The 19,786-nt window shown below is 35.6% G+C and overlaps 1 protein-coding gene across 10 annotated transcripts in view; it reads left to right on the forward strand.

Annotated features, from left to right (window-relative positions):
* MGAT4C (MGAT4 family member C) overlaps window positions 1-19,786 on the forward strand; it is an 852,077-nt gene that overhangs the window by 813,748 nt on the left and 18,543 nt on the right. Inside the window, exon 3 of one of the 10 annotated variants that reach the window (XM_074402463.1) lies at window positions 14,493-14,579. The exons of the other annotated variants lie outside the window; for them this stretch is intronic. The gene's annotated coding sequence lies outside the window, so the exon portion shown is untranslated. The remainder of the gene's footprint in view (window positions 1-14,492; window positions 14,580-19,786) is intronic. 10 annotated transcript variants of the gene reach the window in all.

The raw sequence follows: 19,786 nt of genomic DNA on the forward strand, positions 1-19,786 counted from the left end.
ATTACTTTAAACTATTTCCACTTAGAGGTGGAAGGATTCTAAGAAAACCAGAAATATCAACCACTTTTTCATACAGATATGTTACATTCCTTACGCCTTTTTTTTTTTTTTTTTTTTTTTTTTTTGCTATACTTTTACACTGGGATCTTTCCCTTATCTTACTTCCCTGTCTACCTTCATCTCCTCTATGTAATATTCTCTGAAAACAGCCACTCTCAAGTAGACAAGTTCCTTATTTCCCTGTTTTATGTTTCTATTATATCCTGTGCCTTTTTCTAACAGCATGCCTCTAATAATTTATTGATCTACTTTTTGGTGCATTTACCTTCCATTTGCCTTGAACTAGACATTGGTGCAAGAGCAGGAATTTATTTTAGAGACAGGGTCTCACTCTGTCACTCAGGCTGAAGTGCAAGCCACAATCATAACCCAACCTTGAACTCTTGGGCTCAACTGATCTCTGTCTTAGCCTCTCAAGTCTCTGGAACTACAGGTGTGCACCACCATGCCAAGCAATTATTTCTTTTTATCATTTTTCATAAAGGTTCTCACTATGTTGCTAAGGCTGGTGTCAAGCTGCTGGCCTCAAGCAATCCTTTCACCTCAGCCTCCCAAAGCACTGAAATTATAGACAGTGAGTCACTAGGCCAAGGAAGAACATGGATGTTAAATTAAGCTTTTCTTTCTTGCACAATGTCACCTGCATAGCAGGGCTTCAGTAAATGCAGATAGAACTAAGGCAATACTTAATGTCTTGGGCAATGCAGACTGAGTAACCACTTAAGATGTGTTTTCAAAATTCTTCGTAACAGCTATCAGGAAAGTATTGAAAGAATTTCTAACCCCAACATGTATTTTCTTCCTCTGTAATATTTTTCTGTTCTAGTTAAGCTGCATATTACATTGCAGTCATTGTTCATAGCACAGGTATCTGGTACCTAGTATAAACTCAATAAATGTTTGAGTGAAATAATAAATGAATGTTAATGATTCATCTGTAACAGAAATTGTTATTTTTAGAATTTAATAACAAGCTTAGGAAAATTAACACTTAAACAGGAAAATAATTCGTAATCTGAACATATTATTTAAATATAAAAATATGTTAATGCATGCATTAAATCTACCCAAATTTGTTATTTGATACTACTAAATTCAAGTTAACTTATCTGATCTATTACTGTATGAAAATGTACAGTAAAAAAGTGTAATGATAGTATTGAGACGATATATTACTGCCTTTTGCACTATACTACTGGTTGAACATAAATGTCTGTAGCATCCCTTTAAGGAAAAACAGTCATCTTATGTATTATTTCTTAACATTAATAGTGGAAACATGATTGCTAGTGTTCTTCAATACTATTGCTTAACCAATTTTTAACTTGACTTTGAAGCACCTAATTTTTATCTCTCTGATAAACTCTGTGTAGACTAGGATGCATAAAAATAGAGATTTAGAATGGCTTATGTTTAAACCGAATTGCCATTAATCATACATAGATAGGATATTTGCTACCTATTATGCTGGGGAACACCAGTAAAACTATCTTAGTTCAGTTTCTGTTTGTAGTGTAAGAATAATCATGAATCCATCTCATGAGTTTTGTGAAGGATTTAACAAAGTGTACTCTATAGCCCTTTGAAAGACTTAAGTTATTATCATCATTATCACTCTTCTCTTCCTCCCCACAACTCAAAACAGTATTCACAGTTACAACTTTTCTTAGAACAAGTTAATTCCTGTACTCTTGCTGACGTAGTTAGTTCAATGTTTGCTGCTACTGATTCCATTCTAACCAGGCACTTTTTCAGCTCACAGAAAAAAAAAAAAAGAAAGAAGGAAAGAAATAGTTAAGAGAATGATATTCTAAAAGAGAAGTTGATTAAAAAATTAAAATATAACTTGTCTTAATTAGCTTTAATATTGGAAGAGTCTTCCCAATCCTCATCTCGAGTTTTACTATTTCTGTAATCAGTGACAGGAATTCTCGATCCTGTCAATACTACACATTGTAGGATAGTCTAGCCTCTCTCTTTCTATCTTTAGTCCTGTCTCTCTCTCTTTCTCTCTCTCTCTCTCTCTCTCCATATAGGTATACAATATATATTTTCTATTTTGTTATCACCTATACTATAAATGGACATACAACTTAGGACTGTAAATATTATGAAACAACAAAACAATTACATGTGCTCCTATCAATACCTGAGACTTTTGTACACAATGTAATTATGTTTTGAAAAAGCTTTTAATATTTCTTACTTTCTGAAGATTTTGCTATGTCAGCAACATTCTTGCTGTTCATCAGAAAGTACTGAATACTGCCCTGAGAGCATATTCAGCCTTCTACAGAGCAATATAGAAAAATTGGGCAAGCATTTACAAAAGCAAGCGAAGCAAGTCAGTTACACACAATGGCACATGTTAGACAGATGAACAGTTGACTGCAACACTTCTTTCATGTTTTCCCTGATGTGAGGTTAAGTGTTGAATACAAGTCCTTATGATTTGGGGAATGTAATTTACTTTTGCATTCTGTTGATTTTAATATAAATGATTAAATAAAATGTTGCAGTTTAGTGCCTTGGGGTAGATTAACATTGTCACTGTCATTTTGAGAGGTCGAATTTTGTTTTTCCTCTTTTCCACCTTTTCATGAGGGCACGGAACAGTCTGCACTGGGGAAGTGCAACCCTGAAGAGCTGAAGGGAAAGAACTGTTTGGTGGTTTGTTGCATATAGCACAAGTAACACTCCCGATGTCATGGAATTTGTTATTCCATGCACACCCATATGCATTCTAAGCCTGGAGCTCTACAGTGTAATAATTCACTTGTCATTTTATATCAGCATCAATTCTTTAATAAATGAGCATTTTTTCTTGAGTTGATGAAAATTAACAGGTTCCCACACACTGTCTTCCCAAGAAGAAATGTAATAACATTTGTACAACCAATACTTTATCTGCCTTCATGAGCAATGACTAGAGGTAAATAACAGAGATTCATTGTGTTCCAGTGACAAAAAGAATAGTTTAAAATGTTATTTCTCTACATATATATGTATATGTATGAGGCAGTGAAGATAAGTAGATAGCCCAGTAGATTGCAAAAATACTTGTCCCTAAATTGTGTGGCTTCTCAAACTTTGCCCCATATCTAAATCTGATATTAGACAGATTAGATTACATGTCTGAGGTTCCCCCAGTATCAGTTTTGCTGCTTATCTTCTAACTGTACATAGCATCAATATTAATTTTTCTGTTGCATTTTTAAATATCCTGATTTTTTTTCTTTATAGCAGTTATAAAATATTTAAATTTATTATATAATTAAACTAACAAGTGGCATTATCCTCACTTCTCATTTAAATAAGTTATAAACAAATAAAGAAATATATGGTACTTTGTTAGTAGACAAAGTTAAGTTTGATATGCACGTTTGCATTTTTTAAATTAAAGAGCCCCAAAATTACAATAGAGATCTGAGTCATGTCAGAGAAACTCTTAAGCAAGTTTTTAAGAGTACTGTGTTATAGATAATAAATACAAATCTGCATGGCAGGTAATTTGTCTTATAGCTCCAAGTCCAAGATTCCTGCAATGTTAAAACACACACAAATTCACACACACACTCATACAAACACACACATACACACACACTCAAACCATGGTAGTAGTTGCAATCTTTTTTAAACATTCCCCTAAGTACATAATAAACATGACATAATAAATGTTTTTTAAAAAGTATTTTCACATTTAAGTAGATGAGAATCCAAGGGGAAAATAAGACATACAGACAACAATTCAAAGAAATAGAAACTATTGAGGAAACTAAGAGATGTATAGATAAAATGGTAGGAATTCAAAAAACTGAACAACATCTTTTGACTGAAATTAGGCTTAAGAGGCATTTTCTGTAATAAAGTAACATTTTTGGTGACTTAAAACTTAATTTTTAAAATGAGAGGATTGATTAAAGAAGAGAGCAAATCCATGGATATTAAAATGTGAGAAAAAGTGTGGAGAATATTACTGTTCTTAAGCTAATGCACTGAAATGTAGCAAACCTAAAGTGGAAAGGAATTGTGTAGGAAAACATGTCTGTATACCAAAACCAAATTTACACATAGGCCTTTGAGAAAGAATATACACTGTGTTGCACCAGTAACTTCCTTCTTGGCTTTATGTGCTTCTAAGTAGTTTAATCCCTAAATTTTTCTAACCGAGGGTGGAGAATTTAGAACTAACATACAGATTGGTTTTCACTTCTGTGTTAAGTGGCCTTACCTCAGATACAGGACTGATTCCACTCAATTCCGAGTTGTAAAAGTTAGTCCAACAGAACTTTCCTAGATATATGCTGCATTTTCCCAGGAGACACACAGTCAGGCACAGGGATTGATAATGCTGGTATCAGGAAAGTGCATAGCTTCCTTGGAACTATCCAGTCCACACAAAATATTAGTTTCCACAGTTTGGATCTGGCATCAACCAGGGCTTTTGCCAAATAAGTCCAAGTCCTGACAAGGTCATTCCATCTTCCTCTGGTTCCATCTGGATATCTGAAAATCTTCTGGCTCTTAAATTTCACTGGGATAGTTAATTTAAACCCTGTGACAAAACTTAATGACACAGGAACATCACATTTGTCTTTTAGGGTAGTGCCCAATGAACTCCATAAATGTTTCCTTCTAGAAAAAGGATTGTCCCAGCTGAATGCATTTAGTTGATATGTGGATGGCAATTCATTAAAGATTTGAGGCACTATTCCCAAAAAGGGTAATTTCTTTTAAGTTATGCTTGATTCATTTTTTTTCCTGTTCATCCTACAAGTAAATCTCAGTCTTTGCCTATTCTATCTGGGCCATCTAGAAGATTATGACTTATTCCATTGGTTTGCAATGTGAAATTATAGTGGTTTAGGTGCTGTGCATGAGGAAGAGATGTAGCCTATTTCTGTGCAATTGTATGCTTACTACCACTTACCTACCAGCTTCACATGTCCAGAACACAGAGATGTTCAATTGTGCATAACTTCACGGAAATAAAAGTAGTTGATCAATAGCCCTTCAATGTGATTACTTGCTATCCATTTACAAAAGATGTGAGATTATATACAAGCAAGGCACTAAAGGAAAGCATTTTAAGGTCATTAAAAACCAGAGGGCACCATTGGAGTTGAGAGCTCAGATCCCCTGAGTCACCATCTTAAAACTCTCTACATGAAGCTGCAAAGGATTTCTATTTCTTCCTCCAGTTATTGCAGCAATTGTAAAGCTTCTGTCTCAAGCAATCCAAGACTTACTGTGGTGGCAACTGTGCAGTATGTTTCTTCCAGCCAGGTGGATTTGGGCAAAGGTTATGCTTGATCTGCATAAACTTCAGTGTCCTCCCACAAAGGATGCCAGACCTCTGCCTTCCATACAGTCAAAATGAGAGATACTTGCTCACGGTGCAGTCACACCGGGTCCTCCAGTTCCTCTTCAAAGCCCAGCTAACTGGCATGGCCGCAGCACAAACAGCTTATAGGGAGGCAGCAAAGACAGACAATGCTAGAACCTCTCCAGTTTCCAGTACAGTGAGCTCTAGTTCTTTTTTTTTTATTTCCTAGAAGAAGAAAAAAAAAATACACAAAAACAATGTATATGTTGGTGCAAAAGTAATTGTGATTTTTGTAATTAATTGCAAAAACTGCAATTACTTTTGCACCAACCTTACTATTACTTGATATAATTACTCTCACTATTACAAAACAGAACAAACTTTATTTCACCTCAGAAGTGAAAAAACAGAAGTAGGACAGAGGCTGAGTGCGGTGGCTCACACCTGTAACTCCAGCACTTCGGGAACCGAGGCTGATCACTAAAACTCAGAAGTTCAAGGTCAGCCTGGACAACATGGCAAAACTTCATCTCTCCAAAAAAAAAGAAAAAAAGAAAAGAAAAATTAGCCGGGCATGGTGGCTCATGCCAGTAGTCCTAGCTCCTCAGGAGACTGAGGTGGGAGGATCATTTGAGCCCTCCAACCAATCAAGAGATCCTGTCTCAAAATAAAAATAATCATAGATTGTTCAGCCCCCCCTGCATCCTCAGGTACTGCTTGGTGCTCCAGAGAACAAATAAAAGCTCAGCAAATTCCAGGCCTTGAAAAATAAATACATACTTTTGAAGGGGCATTGGGTTTCTTCCCCAAATTCTTGCCAAGAGCAGGGTAAAAACAAACTGACTTTTGTACAATTTTCCCTGTATAAAATGTGAGGTCCCAGGAAAGCCCGCCCTGAAAGGACCTCCACCTGAAGCTCTGGGCAGGGCTGGCTGAGGTTCATGCTTACACGCCATGTTGCCATTCCTGTTTCTCACTGGGACAACTGAGATCATTTGCAGGCAGCCTTCTTGATTCACATGGCAGCATAGCAAAGCAGGATTGTTACGTTTCCCTCATTAACATCATCAAGCAGGCATCTGTTTAAAGCTCCTAGGCTGGAAATGCATCAAGATCTCTCCTCAAAGGCGCATCATCCCACTTCCGGTTTGGGGATGGAATGTCCAAAACTACTTTCCCACTTCCGGTTTAGGGGTTGATGCTTCAAAATTGTAATGAACAGGTAGGGAAAACCATCAGTAATGTAATTCTGTTGCCAAAATTAAAGGAAGTATTATTGATTATGGCAGTGAGAACTGAATGGGAAATGTGGCAGGTGAGATATTGAGGACAAGTGGGTTTGGCATATCTCGACTTACAAGAATAGAAGCTGTAGACTTAGCCCTGAGAAACCTGAGCCTATCAAAAATGAGAATCTGGAAGGAGAAGCTGGCAGGAAAATAAAATTACAGTTTTAGATGGGTTGTGTTTGAATGGTCAGCAGAAAAATAGATATAGACCATAGTCGTTATTCAAAAACTGGGACTAGGATTCAGAAAGGAGTCCTAGCAGAAGCCTAAATATGGTTGTAGAAGTCGTGTAATACCAAAAAGTTGTAACAAAGAAAAAGAAAAAAACGTTGGATAGAATGGTGGAAAATGATAATATCTATAAGAGTAGTAGACAAAAGAGTTTGTCAAGAAGACTTATTTCTTGTTTTGTTTTGTTTTTTTTTAACCAATATTCTGTGGACCTTTCTGACACTAGAAAAGCCTTATATTCTTTTTGTTGGTGGTTTGTAAACTGTAGGTAAAATTCAGGTAAGACCGCTATTAAATGGTGAAAAGAATAGTGCATGCTCACAGATTTATAAGTGAATATACCTCTATTTATTATGTATAATAGTGCATTTATATGTATAAAAATATATGCCACATCATGTATAATTTCTAAATTAAATGCAAATGCATGAATATATAATAAACATTTTATGTTAGTATATTTATCCATATATTCATATATAATAATCTTTTGTGAGGGGAAGTATAGAGCAAAAATGATTTATTTCTATTTAAAAAATTAATTACCTGGTACAGTACATCTTCAAAATAATTTTAATATTTGTATTTTGAAGTATTACTTTTATAGAAATTAAATTCATCATTCACATTTTTCTTTTTATTTTATTTTATTTTTTATTTATTTTTTTTTTTGGAGAGACAAGGTCTTAATTCTCTGTTGACCAGGCTGTGCAGTAATGTGCTAATAGTTCTTTGCAGCCTTGAATGCCTGGGTTCAAGTAATCCTTCCACCTCAGTATTCCAAGTACGTAGGACCACAGGCATGTGCCACCATGCCTGGCTAATTTTTTTTTTTTAATTTTTGTGGAGAAGATGCTTCACTATGTTGTCCAAACTGGTCACAGATACCTGTCCTGAAGCGATCCTCTCAACTCAGCCTCTCAAAGTGCTGGGGTTATCAGAATGGCCACTGTACCAGGCCCATCACCCAGATCTTTTAAAAAAAGCATATGATTCTGTTCCCAAATAAAAACCAATCAAGTCTTACTGACTCAGACGTACAAACGCTGCATATATTTGATACAGAGAAGTAAGGATATTGTTATAGCCTTGCTTCCATAACTGTGTTCTGTAGCCTTAGATCAGAAACATGTGATGAAGCTGTCTTTGAAAACACTTGCAACAAAATTAGTAAACAAAATATGTTCGGGATTTCTCATTGGATGTGAAAGAAATAAAAAGTATTGGAGAATATGCTGTTAGCAAGCAAATGTCTATGACATCAAGGATATATAAAGACAATGTATCATCCTGAGAAATAATTTACTCAAATTATGATAATATGAGTTACCACTTTTCAAATGAACCTAAACTGTAATAATCAACTCATAACCTTAAAAGAAAAACATACTTGTCCTTTGTAATATTATTCCAAAACAAAGAAAAAAATTCTAGCAGACAAAATGTTATTTGAACATGGAAGTAAAATTTGCTCAAATAATTTGTCTTCATTTGCATGATTAATATTTTCAGGCAGTAGCATGCTACATGGAAGTTTGTATTACCAGGGTATATTCACCTGGTTACAAATTTGAGACCAAAATTTTATTTTCTTCTAACACTTGGAGCTGGTAAAAGATAGTGGGTTTGTGTCTGCCATGTTCAATACAGTGTTTATTCCTAGTAATCAGTATTATTAGTGAATTGTATCAACATGCATTTTTTTTCTACTGGGATCCTAAGTTACTAATGTTTTTACAGTGTCTATGGATTTAAAATGTAAGTTTAAATGGCTACCTATTAGCTCTGTCCTACTACCTAGTAATTAATTTGCTTTCAAATTTCTTCAGTTCTCCCGTCTCATTTCTGCTGTGCTATTTGAAGCCAATGACATCTCTCTCGTGGAATGTGGTTCTCTCCAGTGTTATAATATTTTGACTTATAGTGGTTTATGGTCAGTTAGAAAATATATGTTTTTAAATCTCTACCTCTTATATATACTTTGTTGACCAAAACACACACACAATTACAATTCTAAAAGCTAATTTTGGATCTTTTATATTCTCTGTCTTTGCCAATGTTTAAACTATTCAAACTATGAAATTCTGAGAGAACATTAATTTCCTTCACTGTATTTGTGAATTCATAAACTTGTGCTTATGTTTCTAAAAGTTCTCGGCTTATACAATTTGCTGCTGTGATATTTGGCAATTGTTGGCTTCTTGACTTATAATGGGCTGTGATAATTAAAGACTCCTATTGTTAGGACTTTTGACTTCTTGCTTTGTCTGTTTTTCTGATTTAGAAAGTTGCTCATTATATTATACTTCCCTTTGTGATTGTATTGGTGTGTTTTCTGTTGCTATCTCAGAATACTGAGACTGGGTAATTTATAAAGACAGAAATGTACTTATAGTTCTGGAGTCTGGTAAATCGAATATGAGGTGGCAGCATCTGGTTGGCTTCTTGTGAGGACCTCATGCTGCATCATAACATGGCAAAAGACATTACAAGACTAAAAGGGCACACAAGAGAGAGTCAAGCTAACTTTTATAATAGACCCACTCTTGTGATAACTAACCCCTCCTGTGATAACCTGTCCATTAGCCCATTAATCCATGAGTGGATTAATCAAGTCAGAAGGGCAGAAGCCTCATTATCCAATCACCTCTTAAAGGCCTCACCTCTTAATACTGTTACACTGGGGATTATGTTTCAACATGGGGTTTTCGTTTGTGATTTTTGTTGTTTTTTTTTTTTTTGTTTTGTTTTGTTTGAGATGGAGTCTTGCTGGAGTGCAATGATGCGATCTCAGTTCACTGCAACCTCCTCCTCTTGGTTCAACCAATTCTCCTGCCTCAGCCTCTAGAGTAACTGGGATTACAGGTTCAGCCACCATGCCTAGCTAATTTTTATGTTTTTAGTAGAGACAGGGATTCATCATGTTGTTCAGGCTGATCTCCAACTCCTGACTTCGTGAGCCACCTGCCTCGGACTCCCAAATTGCTGGGATTACAGGAGTGAACCACGACGCCCAGCTTCAACATGGATTTAAAAAAAAACAAACATTCAAACCATTATACTAGTAGGGTTTCAAACAATTTTTCTTGTATTCATTTCGGTATTTAGGAACTCTTGTAGTTTTGTTTGAGTATTTTTTTTACAATTTACCTTTTACAATTATCCTTATTTCATTAGTCTTGTTTTCTAACTTTGCTTCTGATGTCTGTTTTACTTTAAATAATAGTCTGTGGCTTACACCTATTATCTATATAATGTAGCCAACTTAAAATACACACACACAAAAAAAGACTAATTCTTATTTCTGTTAACTGAAATGAAAAAGTTTGTAATATGCAGTTTGTCAGATAGAGTATTCAGAAAGGTATTGCCTTAGCTGTAAGGCAAAATTAGCTCTAGACTGAAGGTTTATCTGAGATTGGCACTCCAATAGCAAAAGATATTGGAAAATAAAAAAAGAAAATTACGTATCAGTTATTTCTGAAGAACATAAATGCAGAATGAAAATCTTAGCAAATCAACTCCAATGGTATATGAAAATAATTATATAATGTCTTAACGTATACTTCTATTTGGTTTAAATTACAAAATCATTGAGTACTATCCATCATATAGCACAATAAAGGAAAAGAAAACTCCATCAGTTCAACAGATGGAGAAGCAATATTCGACAAAATTCAACACTTATTCTCAATATAGAACCTTATCAATCCAGTAACAGAAGGAAATGTCCTCAGGGGGATAAGGTGTATCAGTAAGAAAACTACAGCTGTCATCACAACTTATATTGAAATGATTAATGCTTTCTTCCTAACATAACAGAGCAAAGAAGTTTGTTTTAATAACTTCTATCTAATATTTTATTGGAAGCCCATTTACTTATTGCAACTGCAATAAGGCAACAGTAAAACAACAAAATTTTAAAGTCTTAGAGACTGGAATAGAAGTATTAGAACTGTTTTTTTGCTTGTCAGTATCATGATGGTTAAATTTAACAAGGTCACAAAATGCAAGGCATCAATATACAAAAATAAATTGCATTTCTATGTAGTAGCACTAAACATGTTTAAAAAAGCATTTATAATAATAGTAAAAAGATAAAATTATTAGGGCTAAATGTTATAAGGCATGAAAGATGTCAACATCACTGAAAAATAAAAACATTGCTCAGACAAATTAAAGATGACCTGAGTAAATGTAAATAAATACCATGTTCAGAAAAATGTATTTTTAGATTCAAATAATTTATTTGTACATCCAGCAAATTCTCAAGTTCTAAATAGTTTTTAGTAGAAATTGGTAAGTCTATCATATGATAATTTATAGACCCGGCACATTTTTAATAAAAATTCTAGTTTGTTTTGTCAAAATTGACAATTGATAATAAAACTTCTATAGTAATGAAAATTTTTCAGGGCCCCTTTAAGAACTCTCGAGAACAGTTCAAGAACAAGATTTTACTTAAGATTTGACTTTGAAAAGGCAACACTCTAAAACATGTAAAACACTTTAGTGCTTTTTAAATTGCAATCTCTCAATTTTCTTAAAAATCAAGGCCATGGCAAAGGTTAACGTAAACACAGAAAACTATCTTGATAAGAAACAAAATCTTGCTTTCCTAGGAAGATTGCTTAAAAGGTAAAACAAACAAACAAAAGGACTTTTACTGTAATCCAAGACAACTGGCATTTTCAATAGAAAAAAAAAATCTAGTTTTGTGTTATTAAAGCACTGGGGCTTGTTTCTTCTTCTCCGCCTCCGCCTCCGCCTCCGCCTCCGCCTCCGCCTCCGCCTCCGCCTCCGCCTCCTCCTCCTCCTCCTCCTTCTCTTTCTCCTCCTTCTCCTTCTTCTTCTCCTTCTTCTCTTCTTCTTCTCCTTCTTCTTTTCTTTTTTTTCTTGATTCTGGCATAACTAATCATTTTACTTCAGGTCAAAATTACCCTCTCTTTCCCTTAACAAAAAGATATTCTTCATACCTTGCATTCTTTTCCTTAAAAACATATACGTTCTTTGCATACTCTACATACAAAGATGTTTTTCTTCATGCTTGTAGTTTTAATTACATATATTGATGATAGTTTTTGACTACTACTACTATTTCTTTTAACAGAAAAAATTAGGAAGAAGATAACTGTAAATTGTCTTGCATTATGTAGCAGACTAGCAAATCATCTTACAGTTTCGTATAGGTCCATGCGTCCTCATAGCACAAGTTTTGTGTGACAAAATAATGTGTTTATTAACAGGTCCAAATATGTTTCGTCTCACTTTATAAATAAGATGCCAACAAAATCTATAAAATTAAAAGTAATGCTGAACAATGAATGGTTCCGTAGTTCATCTTACTTAGAAATGACCTAGATATTTAATGAATATCTATTACTTAATTTAGCTTAGAAAAATATTAAAGCTTCAAGTTAACAAAAATAATTTGGAAACTGTTTTCAGCAACCATATTGTAACACCAGGCAAAGACAGTCATAATCTTAATTTACTTCTCTGTTAACTATTTTTACAGTACATCATCAGATTAGGCAAACACCACAAAAGCAAAAGCCAAAAAGAAGTTAAACATGCAGGTTTTTTGTTTTATGATTATGCTTGAGAAATAGGAAGTAATGGGCACCAAGCAACTCTTATTTACTGCATCTTTGCTTGTACATTTATTCTAACGTTGAATGTATAGTTTTTGTAATCCTAAGCATCTAGGCAACATATTACTTGATTCAACTAGTAAGCCCAAGTAGAATAAAAATGTACGTTCATATTATACCTAATGCTGATATACCAGAAAATGTAGCTGTTTTTATGAAACCAACACTATGAAACTAGTTTTAATTGTCAAATATATGTCCATTTCATGTGAATTTCAAATAGCATCTGAATTAGTTTCTGGAAGTTTTAGAAATATTTACCTTATATAAACACACATTTATCTCTGACAATGGGAATGGAAGTCAAGACATTTTAGGCCAGGCTCACTCCTGTAATCCCGACACTTTGGGAGACAAAGGTAGGAGGATTGCTTGAGCCTAGGAGTTCTAGATCATCCCAGGCAACATAGTGAGACCCATCCCTAAAAAAAATTGATAATTAGCTGGGCATGGTTTCACACACCTGTAGCCCCAGCTACTTGGGAGGCTGAGGCAGGAGGATTGCTTGAACCCAGGAATCTGAGGCTGCAGTGAGCTGTGATTGCACCACCGCACTCCAGCCTGGGTGAAAGAGTGAAAATCTGTCTCAGAAAAACAAAAAGAAAGTACTAAGTAATTTGATAATACCATTCATAAAGAAATCTCATACATATTATGATAAATAATCATGTATATTACATATATATTTGTATGTAATATATAGTCTATATATATATAGAATGGGATATATGTATATTTCATATATACATAGAATGGAGTATATGTATATTCTATACATATATGCATATTCTATATAAATATATATTCATATATATACATATTCCATATGTGTATACATAGAATATACATACATTGAATATGTATTGCATATATATATAAATGTAATATATGCATATATAATAAGAGAACTTAAAGGTTTTTACTTCAAAACTTTAGCTAGAAATAAGACAACACAGTAATACACTCTCTTATTTCCTCTACTTCATAGTTTTATCCATTGTGTTTCTGATAGGTGGAACAAGTTAAGGTTACCTTCTCAATATGAGGGCTAAAGCTTTTAGCCAGTATTTGTGGAGAAGACATTTAAGATTTCTTTCTTTCTTTCTTTTTTTTTTTTTTTTTTTTTTTTTGCCCATATATGCAATTTATGGAGCCTGTGACTACATTTTAGGCAAGAAACTGAAGGGGCATCAAGCACCTCTCTGGCTGTCTCTGAAGCCTCATCTGGATAAAATATCTAATCTATTTTTCAATCAGTCTTTTTTTTTTTTTCCTTTTCAATTTCAGGCAATTGCTTTTGGGGTCCTAGAGTCCCTTGAAAGTTATGAGGGAAATAGGAGGCCTGAAGTTCAAGTGACTGAAGGGCTGCAGCAGGAAGGAAAAATGTCTGGGAGGACAGGTAGACAGAGGAAAGAGGTCTGAAGAGACACATATCAAAAGATTCAAGGAAGCTGAAGGGAAGATTGAAGGCAGTAAATGGATGAAGGAGGAGCAGAAAGAATGGGAAGGGAAAGAAATTTGAGGACTCACTTCGGGGAACTCTTCAGTTTCCTAAAGAGATTCTGAAATCTCAAATTATCCTCAGCAAAATCATGACCACAAGAAAGGAAGTGGACAGAGTTAATGGAGTATATAATCAGTAAGGGTTTAAGAAGAGGCTTTCAGTTGACTGAAAAATTATCGTGGGAGACAGAGGATCAAATAGAACAGAAATGCCTCACAAAGAACCAAGGAAAATATTTCAGTTAAAGGATTCAAGATGTAAATTCCCACTCAAAGACAGAAATTGGGAGTAAGATTTATACACCAACCAGTAGCTTCCTAACAAAGAAGCATGTGACTAAACCAACTTCTTACAAAAAGTAACTTAGGACTAACTCAGCCTCTGTGTAGTGTACTCAGACTCTCTACCCTCACTCTGTGCTTCAACAGACTGTTATTTGGAGCACTGGCTCAGGGGTCAAAATCACCAATGGCTCATCCATCAATCAATCAGAAGTGAAGACAAAAGCTTCAAAGGTATGTGGTTGGGATTTTGAGTGAGAAGATTGGGGGTCAAATAATGAATGTGGTCCTATACAAGTCACAACAGCAAAATCTTTTAAAGAAAAAATTATAACACTTGTTAAAGATGGTAAGTTAGACTTTATCCAAGGGATTTCAAGGGACTACTACCATGAGATATTGAAATAGAGGAGATTGTTCTCAGTGCTGAATACAACGAAGTTGGAATTCATGGCCAAGGAGGAGAATGCAACTTAGCGGATTGAAAAATCATTAAGAAGGTCGGATAATATTTTGTTAAACTGACTTAAAAGGATTCTTACTGATTGCAGGCCAAGATGATTAGATGTTACCTGGGAGATAGTGGTGAGTGAGAAATTTGATCAGATATTGAAGGATCCGATATGGAGGTTGGGGAATTCTGGCTAAACTCATTTGACAGGATATGGAAATTGTCCTCTCATTGACAAAATTATGAGCACTTGAAGTTCCCAGGAGTATACTGTCTTTATGGTGCAAATGCAAGAAGAATCCAAAGTAGTGATAAGCATGAGCCTGTTAGAAATATACTTGAAATATGGAATGACAGCTTACAAGATGGATATGTTGCAGATTTAGGCATGATGCTTGGGGAACAGTTGATGAGAGATTGTAGAATCATTCTGTATTAAAAGGCATTCTTGGCCGGGCGCGGTGGCTCAAGCCTGTAATCCCAGCACTTTGGGAGGCCGAGGCGGGTGGATCACAAGGTCAAGAGATCGAGACCATCCTGGTCAACATGGTGAAACCCCGTCTCTACTAACAATACAAAAAAAAAAAATTAGCTGGGCATGGTGGCACGTGCCTGTAATCCCAGCTACTCAGGAGGCTGAGGCAGGAGAATTGCCTGAACCCAGGAGGCGGAGGTTGCGGTGAGCCGAGATCGCGCCATTGCACTCCAGCCTGGGTAACAAGAGCGAAACTCCATCTAAAAAAAAAAAAAAAAAAAAAAAAAAAGGCATTCTTTCATTTCATCTGCTGTCAAATTTATTGGCATATTTCTTTTTTTAAAATATACCATTATCCTTTAGAATCCTTAGTGATGTGACACCTGTCTCATTCATGATATTAATAATGTCTGTTCTCTTTTCTTGATCTATTGGCTAGAAGAATGTATATATTATTGATCTTTTTGGAGGACCAGCATTTGTTTCTAGTTTTTTTCTTATTCATTGATTTTTACTTTTACTATTATCATTTTTGTTCTGTTTACTTTTTGCCTAATTGGGTTTTTGTAGCTTACTTTTGGGTTAGTTGCCCTTTTTCCCTAATTTCTCTTAAAATTATTTTTATTTATAATTGACACAATTTTACATATTTATGGGGTACAATGTGACATTTCAATGCATGTGTATACATTGAACAATTATCAAATTAAAATAATTAGCATATCTGTCACTTTAAACAGTTTTTTTGTGGTGATAACATTCTGAATCTCTTCAGGATATCTTGAAATATACACTGCATTGTTATTAAATGTAGGCACCCTAATGTGCAATAGACTGCAAGAACTTATTCTTCCTGTCTAATTGTAATTGTACCTCTTACCAACACAGCTTCCATCTCCCTTCCCCAGCCTCCGGTAATCACTATTCTACTCTTCGCTTTTATGAGTTCAGCTTTTTTAGATTTCACAAATAAGTTAGGTCACACAGTCTTTGTCTTCTTATGCCTGGCTTACTTCGCTTAACATAACACATTCCAGGTTCATCTATGTTGCTGCCCAAGTGGCAGGATTTCATTATATTTTATGGCTAAATAGTATTCCATTGTGTGCATTTATACACACACACACATATATTAGACAAACACAAGTGTGTATGTGAATATATATACACATCCACATTGTATATGTATATACACATACATACACAATGTATGTGTGTATACATATGTGTGTATACATACACATGTGTGTATGTATACATGCCACATTTTCTTTATTCATCTGTATATGGCACTTTGGTTGATTCCTTATCTTGGCTCTTGTGAATAGTGCTGCAATAAACAGGGGATTGCAGATACCTCTCTAACATTGATTTGTCTTCCTTTGGATATATATTCAGTAATGAGGATACATTGTGAACATTTGTGTATACTTTCAATTTCTTTAAATGTGTTGAGACTTGTCTTCCCCACATCTGGTCTCTTTTAGAAAATATTTTATGTGCATTTGAAAAGAATGTGTATTCTGCCTGAAATGGTTTGGCTGTGTCCCTGCCCAAATGTCATCTTGAACTGTAATTCCCATAATTCCCATGTGTCATGGGAGGCAACAGTGAAAGGTAATTGGATCATCGGGGCAGGTCTCTTTCTCATGCTGTTTTCATGATGGTGAATAAGTCTCACAAGATCTGATTATTTTGTAAAGAAGAGTTCCCCTGCACAAGATCTCTGTCATTGCCTAATGCTATCCATGTAAGGCATGACTTGCTCCTCCTTGCCTTCCACCATGATTGTGAGGCCTCCCCAGCCATGTGGAAATGTAAGTCCATCAAACCTCTTTCTGTCCAGTCTTGAGTATGTCTTTATTAACAGCATGAATATGGACTAATACAGTAAATTTGTACCAGTAGAGTGGCGAGCTGCTGAAAAGATACCAAAAATGTGGAAGCAACTTTGGAAATGGGTAACAGGATGGGGTTGGAACAGTTTGGGGGCTCAGAAGAAGACAGAAAAATGTGGAAAATTTGGAACTTCCTAGATAAGTATTGAATGGCTTTGCCCAAAATTCTGATAGGAATATAGACAATGAAATACACATTGAGATGGTCTCAGATGGAGAAGAAAAACTTGTTGGGAACTGGAGCAAAAGAGATTCTTGTTATGTTTAACAAACAGATTGGTGGCATTTTGTCCCTGTCCTAGAAATTTACGGAACCTTGATTTAGGGTATCTCATGGAAAAAATTTCTAAGCAGTGAAGCATTCAAGAAGTGACTTGAATGCTGTTAAAGACATTCAGTTTTATAAGGGAAGCAGAGCATAAAAGTTCAGAAAATTTGCAGCCTGACAATATGATAGAAAAGAAAATCCCATTTTCTGGAGAGAAATTCAAGCCAGCTGCAGAAATTTGCATAAGTAACTACAAGCCAAATGTACACCAAGACAATGGAGAAAATGTCTCCAAGTCAAGTCAGAGGTCTTCACAACAGCCGCTTGCATCACAGAACTGGAGGCCCAGAAGGAAAAAATGATTTCATGGGTCAGACCCAAGGTCCCAGTGCTGTGTGCAATCTAGGGACTAGGTGCCCTGTGTCCTACCTGCTCCAACTGTGACTGAAAGGGGCCAACATAGAGCTTGGGCCATGGCTTTAGAGGGTGCAAGCCCCAAGCCTTGGCAGCTTCCATTTGGTATCAAGTCTGCAAGTGTACAGAAGTCAATAATTAGATTTTGGGAACCTCTGCCTAGATTTCAGATGATGTATGGAAATGCCTGGCTGCCCAGGCAGAAGTTTGTTGCATGGGTGGGGCCCTCATGGAGAACCTCTGCTAGGGCAGTACAGAAGGGAAATGTGAAGTCAGAGCCCCCACACTGAGTCCCTACTGGGGCACTGCCTAGTGGTGCTTTGAGAAGAGGGTCACTATCCTCCAGACGCCAGAATGAGAGATCCACTGACAGCTTGCACCACACACTTGGAAAAGACAGAGGCATTTTATGCCAACCCAAGAAGGCAACCAGGAGAGAGACTGTACCTTGCAAAGCCACTGGGGCAGAGCTTTTCAAGGCCATTGGAACCAATCTTTTGCTTCAGCATGACCTAAATGTGAGACATGAAGTAAAAGGAAATCATTTTGGAGCTTTAATATTTGACTACTCTGCCAGATTTCGGATTTGTGTGGGGCCCGTATCCCCTTTGTTTTGGCCAATTTCTTCTATTTGGAATGGCTGTATTTACCCAATGCCTGTACCTCCATTGTGTCTAGGAAGTAACTGGCTTCCTTTAATTTTACGGTATTATAGGCCAAAGGTACTTGCCTTGTCTCAGATGAGACTTTGGACTCTGGACTTTTGAGCTAGTGCTGAAATGAGTTAAGACTTTGGGGAACTGTTGGGAAAGAAGGACTGGTTTAGAAATGTGAGGACATAATATTTTGGAGAAAGCAAGGGCAGAACAGTATGGTTTGGCTGACTCCTTACCCAAATCTCATCTTGAATTGTAACTCTCACAATTCCCACATGTCATGGGAGGGACCCAGGGAAAGGTAATTAAATCTTGGGGGCAGGTCTTTCTTGTGCTGTGGGGTCAGGTCTTTCTTGCAATAGTGAATAAGTCTCATGATATCTGATGGTTTTATGAAGAGTTCCCCTGCACAAGCTCTCTTTTTACCTGTTGCCATCCATGTAAGATGTGACTGGCTTCTTCTTGCCTTTCACCATGATTGTGAGGCCTCCCCAGCCATGTGGAACTGTAAGTCCATTAAAACTCTTTCTGTTGTAAATTGCCCTGTCTCATGTATATCTTTATCAGCAGCTTGAGAATGGCTTTACACACTACTATTGTTGGATAGAGTGTTTCATAAATCCCAAATAGGTTCATTTGTTTGGTAGTGTTTTAAATATCTTTGACATATACTAGTTTTGTATTTGCATATTCAGTCAATTTAATAAAAAATCCTTTATTTCAGTATCTACTTATTGAAAATGAATGAATTTATTTATTCTCTTTCTTTCCTTTCATCCTCCTTTATTTATTAGTTTTTTTTATCCTTTCCCTTATGTTAGTTCTTGCTTCAGGTATTTTGAAACTCCTGTTCATTGCATGTACATTTATGCTTCTTTTGAAAAAACTGATATTTTCATCAATTATTCAGTGTTTACTCTGTATGATATTAATATATCCAGTCCAGCTTTCTTTTGCTTAATGTTTATCTTTTCTTTTATTATTAACTCATTTTTGTCATTATCATTAAAATTAGTTTCCTGTAGATAGCTCTATCAGTTATCTATTGTTGCCAAAGAAAGCACTATGAAGTTTAATGGTTTAAAACATTTATGATCTCACTTTTCCTGTGAGTCAGAATTTAGAGAGCAATTTGCTTTGTCACTCTCTCTGTGCTTAATTTGTATTATTTTTGCTATTGTATCTTCAGAGGCTCACTCTTTCCTGCTGTTTCTTATCTACTGGCCAGTGTGTTTGCATTTCACACATAATATTTTTCATCTCTAGAAATGTTGGTTTT

Source organism: Saimiri boliviensis, chromosome 7 (assembly GCF_048565385.1).
Source record: "Saimiri boliviensis isolate mSaiBol1 chromosome 7, mSaiBol1.pri, whole genome shotgun sequence".
In the NCBI taxonomy this organism is placed as follows: domain Eukaryota; kingdom Metazoa; phylum Chordata; class Mammalia; order Primates; family Cebidae; genus Saimiri; species Saimiri boliviensis.